Below are 8,889 nucleotides of genomic sequence, written 5' to 3' on the forward strand. Positions count from 1 at the left end.
GACTCAGATTCTCTGGCTATTGATAAGGGTCATCTGCCAATTGTAAGCAGAAATGGCTTGAGGCCAGGCAGGGTTCTTAGAGTTTGAGAGGGGAGGGGACTTGAGGGCAAAGGTCTTTTTACTCTTTGAGAAATATATTAACCAAGCCTGTTTCCTTTTACTCGCTTAATAGGCAAATCAATAATTAATAGGTATATGATTTAAATAACAAGTTTGTATCTTCTTTTCCTTGTCTCGGGACAGAGGCGGCACTTCAGCAGGAAACCCAAGACCCTGCCCTGACTGAGGAAGAGAGGGAAAAAGTTCCATGAAACCCCAATAGGCAGGGACAAAGATCCTTCTCAGCAGGAAGCAGATAGAGAAGATAGCAACATCCATCAACATCCATAGTAATAATAAGGGGATTCATGGCTCTCAGAAAAGAGTTAGGCAGGAAAGTAACATTTTCGGGTGCCTGTAAGGACACTGAGGCCATCCTATCTTAGAAGAGGTCCACCCTAGTCTGCCCACAATTAAGCAAGTCAGAAGGCATTTTTAGGCTAGGAGTAACTTATAGAAAGAAACAAGTGAGCAGGTACTAGTTTCAGCCAGTCACTTACACCTGAGCAATAAAGACCCCAATGATCTTCAATTCACCTGACCCTCATTATACCATCATTATAATATGAGGCATATGCCCAGAAGTTCATTAATATCATTACAACAGACAGAATTCTGGGAACGAACACATGCAGAAAGCACATGATGAATCACTGAGTCCTGTCAATCTTATTTGTCAATCAAGGAAGCCCACCCTTCTAAGAAAAGTAACCACTCACAGCATGTAGGGATAAAAACCCCGAAGACTTTGTTACCAGACCCTTGAGCCAGGCTTCTCCTGCTCAGGCCCATTTCCACGTCTGGAAGTGTACTTTCCCTTCTCATAAAGCTTTTATTTTCTGCTGTATTTCAGTGTCTTGTTCAATTCTTTGTTCGAGACATCAAGAACCTGGACAACGCGCTGGGAGAGGATCCTCACTTTCCGGTATCAGTCCTTTCTTTCTCCCCTGCTAGGTTTCTGTTCTCTTACAATTAATCTAAATGTAGAGGCCTCCTTTGAGTCATTAAGGAGATATTAAAAATATCACGTAGTATACTAAGAAGTCAATTTATATATTTTAACTGAAGGATTTTACGGTAAAAGGTGTCTAATATACCAGAGGATGCACATCAATGTTTAGATAATAAGGAGAAAATGCAAAGGTGTTCCAGAGGGACAATTTGTAATGATAAAGGGGTCCATCTCCAAGAAGACATAGTAATACTTCATGTTTACATGCATAGCAGCATAGGGGAATAATACATGAGGCAAGAGCTGATAGAATAGAAGGAGAAATAGGTGAATCTGCTACTATAGCTGTAGATTTCAACATCCTTTATCAGGAATTATAAATTTCAGCAGGCAGAAAATCACCAAGGACAGAGCCACGAAAATCACTCAACAGAGTCACAAAACAACAGGATTTAATTGTAATCTATTAAATACTTCATGCAACAAGAGGATGCACATTCTTTTCAAGTTCACAGGGAACAATTGCCAAGACGAAACATGATCTTGGACATAAAACACACTTGTCATGGGCTCAGCTCTAAAATGTGCCCCCCGGAAAAAACAAATTAGAAACTTTTAAAATTTATGGTGGGAATCCTTAGCTCAGGTTAAGACTCTGGGTGTGAGCAAGGTTATTATACTGTGAAGTGCCTAGGCAGCAACTAAAAATATTTCTCATCACATGTGTTCATTATATTTGTTTTTCTCATCACATATGTGCATTATATTTGTTTTTATCTTCACATATGTGCATTATAAGTCAATAAAGCTGTTCATGTAAATAAATGCATAAGAGTTTTGCAATTTAATCTCATAGGCATATGAATTAGCAGGTTAATTTACATATTCGTCACCTCACATAGTTTTTTTGTGTGTGTGGTGAGAACCCTTAATCCACTGTCTTTTGGCAATATTAAGTATACACTACAGTATATGTGTATCAAATCATCATGTAGTAATCTTAAATATGCACAATTTTATTAATCAATTATACCTCCATAAAGCTGAGGGAGTGGGGAGTTTCCAGGTGTATCCCACATTTACATAGTAATTTACTATTTTTCTTGTATCAGTGAAAATAGGCATCAATTGCCTTAGTGATGCTATAGCCATTTACATTTAAAAGTTCTCTAGAGTGCTAACATAATAAATAAGTCTTTCAAAGTGAGAGGCTAGGAGTGTTTATTGAGAACAACTGGGAATCCTTAATTCAAGCACAAGCCCAAATAATAATCCAATTAAGAGATAAAGGAAATGTGTTCTTCTGAGAAAGGGAAGGGGGACAATTAGATCCACAGAAGGAAGTTTCCATTGGTTTAGATAACATAACCCAGTGAAGCTAATTCCAAATAATGCTTTTAATTTTCACTCTGGTCATCCTCAGACCCATAGTTATAATAACTGCTTTCTTGTTATCTTTGTAAAGAGCTCTTTGAGACACAGTGTTGCCCTAGGCTCAATCCAAAGGCTATTTTGCCATTTTTAACATTCCAAAGTTTGAGACATGCAAGGTGGTTCCTCTGGCATGGCAGCTCCCACTCCATTTTAATTGTGGCTCCATTTATATTATTTGACAAAGGACGCAGGCAAAAACTTATGTAAAGTAAATGTTCTTCCACTGTAAAACATACATTTGAGAATTTAATGGACCACGTCATAGCTTGTGGTTGGTCTGAGAGAATTCCCTGATCCCAGCTAAGGCACGGTGTTCCAATTTCCCATCAGAGTCAAGTGATCTGGGATTCTTTCTCTTAAGAATGGGAGTGGGGACAGGGATGGGTGGAAGGCTTAGTGATGTCAAGGATAACAGAGCACAATGCATCCAGACTCTTTATTACGGATGGTGAGGTCACAAATAAGTGTCTGAGTCTCTAAACTAGAGTCAGAATTCCATGAATAGACTTCCAGCAGCCTTCTGCCAAACCTTGACCCTTACAGGATGTAAGACCCAGTTGTTCCAGTGTGGCTTGGCTTGGGCCACCCTCTTGCTCATACTTCCTCTATCTGGAAACTGAATCAAGAATATCTTGTGCACACCTATTGGAGAGGAATTTTTTACTCAAATGGTTAAATTTAAATAGCTCTTTGTTCTGCTTATGTAGATATGTTTGCTGCATAGGCTGAACGGTAGGGTGACCTTGAGAGTAGCTAAAAACTCATCCTCCCCTTTTGCTTGTTCTGTCCAAATATTTGCTTGTTCTGTCCAGATATTTTGCCTAAGTTCCTGTTTGAAAATCTCCTGCTCTGTAACTGCCTGTAGGCCATGGTAATTCCCATGCTCTGTAACCCATAGCAACTCCTGCTCCCCATAGCCCATAGCAACTCCAGCACTTGATAAACGCCTGAAGACAAATTAACCAATGAGCCCATGCCAAATGTAAAACTGTAACTGCATAGATAAACCCTATTAAAGTAAGTTTAGCCTTGAGCTCAGGGCCCAGATCTTCAGAGCTCTAGCTCTTCTGGGAACACGTGTGTTCAACCTGAGTTCTCCGACTCTCTGAGTGGTGCTTGGCTTCTCCTTGGTCTGATTATTCTTCAGCATTTGTGGAGTTCCCAGTGAAATTCCAACCACGTCGGTCCTTTGAGCCGTTCGATTGGTGTCTTGGCCAGGCCGGGCCAGAGGTGTTCCAAGACGAATGAGGAAGTGTGCCACCTAATGGTATTATGGATTCTTTTCAGACCAGCACTCTGACTCTCCCAACGGCGAGCCCCGATCGGACTCAAACGAGGGATGAACCAAATCTCCAGAGCAGCCACAGGATAAGGTAAAATCCCAGGGCTTAGCACCCTAGTCAGGTCCCATCTCTGGACGGAATTGGAGCTTGATTACTTCTTAAAGTTTTCAGTTAGAAGACACATGTCAGGGGCTTCCCAACAGAAAGAAGACATCAGGGTCATCCCAGGGGGAAAGACAAAGGTCAGGGCCTTCCAGAAAAGGGAGGAGGCAATGTTTTAACTTCTGGTGTGCGAATGTATGAATGAATGAGCATCCTGGTCGACTTGACTCATTCAGGTATGAATTTGTGGCTCCATGGCTGCGTACCCATGAAGTCCTCTAAAGGATACGGAGTAAGAAGACTCATCTGTGATTCTGTAGTGCAAGGCATACAGTCCAGGGCGGCATTGGACTAGTGCCCAATTGCAAGTCACAAAGCTGAGCCTTCTACGGCCAAGTGTCACCTAAGCTCCTTCGGGACACAGCCAGATGAGCACCTGAGTGGTTTCCTCATTGGAGGAGGCACCCACCCTTGTCTGTCTTTGTACCACTGAAACATGGTGGGATACACAAGGAGGGGAGCAATTAATTACTGACTTGGCTTCAAATGACCCTTTTGACATAGGGGCCCTGCGTCAAATTATTTTCTGGAAATTTTAAGATCTATTTTCCCCCTCCATTAGGAAGATTCCCAAGGCAATATGGGTAGGTTCCTCTAAGCCAGCTGTCTTAAATTGTATGTTGAAAATTATCAAGAGAGATTGGATTAAACATGGCGGCGAGAGAGACATTCCCAGATCTCTCCCCTTGAAACAACAATAAGCCGAACACCTAAAACTCAACAAAAAACATCTAAACTGCACACCAGCACGTCTGAGCATGGGATCTGCGTATAAGAGTTACCACTGGTCAGAATCCCAAGTGTCAGGCGGTGGACTGGGAGAAACAAAGAAGCTGCCTCTCGCAGCCAGAGCTCCCTGTAGGAGGAGGGGGAGGGGAGAAGGAGCGGCAAGTTCCCTTAACACCCTGCCTGAGAGTGCTGTGAGCTCCATGCGGCTGGCGGCAGTGCCCATTCATCAGGGCAGAAGGCAGAAAAACAGGGATGGCAGAAAAGTGGGAATGGCAGGGAAACAGCAGTTGATTTTTACCAGCCGCGGTTGCAAAAATGAGGCTGAGCTGCAGCCTCCAACTCGCAACCCAGAGGCCCCTCTCCCCATACCCTCCTAGTCGGAACACCGTGGAGCCCCAGGAGAATCTGAGCAAATGCTACCAAAACTGTCACTAACACTGACTGGAACTGAGATCAAAGGTAGCGAGCATGATAAATATCTATAAGGAAAAAAAAGACATTATTAATACTTTATATAAAGTAGAGATCCAAGAGGCTTAGACACTACCTACTGAAAACCAAAAGAAAAACACCTTATTTGCAACAGACTAGAGACCATTATATAATAAACCTTCTTTCTGGGGGGGAAACAAAAAAGCAGAACACACTTCTGTTAATGCCCAGGTGGAGAAATTGTCCATTAAATACCATGAACAACCAAGGAGACAAGGCAACTCAGAAAGAAAGAGAAAAATCTCCAGAAAATAAGCTTACAGACATAAAAATATGTTGCATATATGACAGAAAATTCAGGATGGTACTTATGAAAAAACTCAATAAGATCCAAAACAACTCAAATCAACAATTTTAGGAACTGAAAAAACAACTAGATAAGCAGAATGAGTTCTTTAACAAGGAGGTTGAAACCCATTAAAAGAACCGAATAGAACTTCTGGAGATAAAGAGCACACTGCAAGAGTTTAAAAATGAAATAGCAAGCTTGGGAAATAGAGTCGACCAAATGGAGGAAAGGATCAGTGATATCGAAGACAGAAATCTAGAAATAAATTAGAAAGAAGAAGAGAGAAACCGAAAAATGAAAAATAATGAAAGAGAAATACAAGAACTAGCTGATACTACCAGGAGAGGAAACATAAGAATAATAGGCATTATAGAAGGTGAGGAAAAGGAGCAGGGATTAGAAAGCATTTTCAGACAAATAGTTGATGAGAATTTCCCAAATCTAAGGAATGAGCTGGAGCTTGGAATTCATCAAGTAAATGAAACACCCAATTATCTCAACCCAAAAAGGCCTTCACCAAGACACATCGTATTAAAATTATCAAAAATCAATGACAAAGACAGAATTCTCAGGGCAGCCAGGGAGAAAAAAAATGGTAACCTATAAAGGTTAACCCTTTAGATTATTCTCGGGCTTCTCAGTGCAAACTTTACAAGCCAGGAAAGAATGGAATCAAATATTTAAACTATTAAGTGAAAGGAACTACCAGCCAAGAATAATGTATCCAGCTAGGCTCCTTTAGATATGAAGGAGAAATAAAGACCTTTGCAGACATATAAAAATGAGGGAATTCTCCACTACGAGGCCTGCACTACAGGAAATTCTGAAATAGGTCAGCTCACTTAAAACAAAATGACCAAAAAAAATGCTTAATTAGGAGTAAGGTGACTAGCAGGCTGATAAAAGCAGAGGAGTGCAACCCTAACTATGAACAGGACATTATAAGCTTAAAATAAGAAGAGATTTGCTATAGCAAGATAGTAATGAACGTTCAGCGTGCATAGGGACAAATTGAGACAACAATGACTGAAAAGAAGAGGATTGAAAGATCCAGATTCGCAAACAGGAATGGAGATAGGACACATGCAGAAGAAAAGGGACGACTGTATACATACAGCTTTCTTTTTCATATTCATAATGGTAACCACAGGCCAAAGATTTAGAACCACAGAGAAAACCCACAAAAACAAAGCAAAATAAAGAAAACAGAAACACAAGGACAAGGAAGCATTGGAAACACTGAGCTACCAGAAAGCAAAAGATAAAATGGCTATAAGAAGACCTCATATCTCAATAATCACTCTGAATGTAAATGGACTGAACTCACCAAAAAAAGGCACAGAGTTGCAAATTGGATCAAAAAGCAAAACCCAACCATATGCTGCCTCCAGGAGACACATCTCAGCTTCAAAGACAAATATAGACTCAAAGTGAAAGGGTGGAAAATGATAATTCGAGCAAATGGCATTCAGAGAAAAGTGGGAATTGCAGTGCTAATATCAGATGAAATAGACTTCAAAATAAAAAAGGTAAAGAAAGATACTGAGGGACATTTCATAATGATAAAGGGAATCATGCACCAAGAAGATACAACACTTATTAATATCTATGCTCCCAATCAGGGAGCCCCCGAAATATGTAAAGCAATTACTAACAGAACTAAAGGGTGAAACAGACCAAAACACTATCGTGGTAGGAGACCTAAATACCCCACTGTCAGATATGGACAGATCATCCAAACAGAAAATCAATAAGGAAATAACATCCTTAAATGACACATTAGACCAACTGGATATAATTGACATTTACAGAAACTTCCATCCCAAAGCAGCTGCTTATATATCCTTCTCTAGTGCACATGAAACATTCTCAAGGATTGACCACATGCTGGGACACAGAGATAGCCTCAACAAATATAAGAGGGTTGAAATCATACCAACCATATTCTCTGATCACAATGCTTTGAAACTAGAGGTCAATTGTAAAAAGAAAGTGGAAAGAACCACAAATACATGGAGATTAAACAACATGCTATTGTTGAATAACTGAGTCAGGGAAGAAATAAAAAGAGATCAAGAGATACATATAATCGAACGATAACGATAGTACAACATATCAAAACTTTTGGGTAACGACAAGAGCGGTCATAAGAGGAAAGTTCATATCATTACAGGCTTACCTCCTGAAACAAGAATGAGCTCAAATAAACAACCTAATGCTTCATCTTAAAAAAACTAGAAAAAGAAGAACAAATGAAGGCTAAAGTCAGCAGAAGGAAAGAAATCATCAAAATTAGAGCAGAAATAAATGAAATTGGAAACAAAAATAACAATAGAAAAAATAAATTCAACAAAGAACTGGTTCTTTCAGAAGGTTTATAAAATTGACAAACCCCTGGCTAGACTCACTAAAGAAAAAAGAGAAAGGACACAAATAACCAAAATCAAGGGTAAAAGGGGAAATTACGACAGACATGTAGAAATACGAAGGATCATACAAGAATACAGTGAAAAATTATATAACACCAAATTTAATAACCTAGAAGAAATGAACCAGTACTTAGAAAAATACAACCTTTCTAGACTATATTAAGAAGATCTGCTATGGCCATGCCACCATGAACAAGCCCAATTCCGTCTGATCTTGGAAGCTAAGCAGGGTCAGGCCTAGTTAGTACTTGGATGGGAGACCACACAGGAAGACCAGGTGCTGTAGGCATAAAAAATAAAAATAAAAATAAGGGATTATACGCTGACAAGTTCCTTCCAATCTGTGAAGTATCAAGAGTTGCCTCGCCTACAAAAAAAAGAAAAAAAAAAGAAGAACTGGAAAATCTAAATACACTGATCAGCAGTAAGGAAATTAAAACAATCACCAAAAACCTACCAAAAAGTAAAAGTCCAGAACCAGATGGCTTCACCAGTGAATTTTACCAAACATTCAAAAAAGATTCAATACTTATTCTCCTCAAACCCTTCCAAAAAATCGAAGAGGAAGCAATACTTCCCAACTCATTTTATGAGGCCAATATTACTGTGATACCAAAACCTGGTAAAAATAACACAAAAAAGAAAATGACAGACCAATATCTCTCATGAACACTGATGCAAAATCCTAAATAAGATACTAGAGAACTGAATACAGCAACATATTTAAAAGATTATACACCACGATCAAGTGGGGTTTATCTCAGTGGCACAGGGATGGTTCAACATATGTAAATCAATTAATGTGACACATCACATAAACAAATTGAAAAATAAGAATCCTATGATCATATCAATAGATGCAGAATAAGCCTTCAACAAGATACGGCATCCATTTATGATCAAAATGCTTAACAAAATCAGTAAAGTATGAAAGTAACTTAACATAATAAAGGCCATACATGACAAGCCCTCAGCCAACATTATACTTAATGGTGAAAAACTTAACATAATAAAGGCCAT

At 39.4% G+C, this 8,889-nt stretch overlaps 1 pseudogene; it reads left to right on the forward strand.

Moving 5' to 3' along the window:
• Window positions 1-8,039: 8,039 nt before the first annotated feature.
• LOC120610991 (uncharacterized) lies at window positions 8,040-8,158 on the forward strand (annotated as a pseudogene).
• Window positions 8,159-8,889: the final 731 nt, after the last annotated feature.

This window comes from Pteropus medius, unplaced genomic scaffold, assembly GCF_902729225.1.
Source record: "Pteropus medius unplaced genomic scaffold, Ma_sr-lr_union100, whole genome shotgun sequence".
Taxonomy (NCBI): Eukaryota; Metazoa; Chordata; class Mammalia; order Chiroptera; family Pteropodidae; genus Pteropus; species Pteropus medius.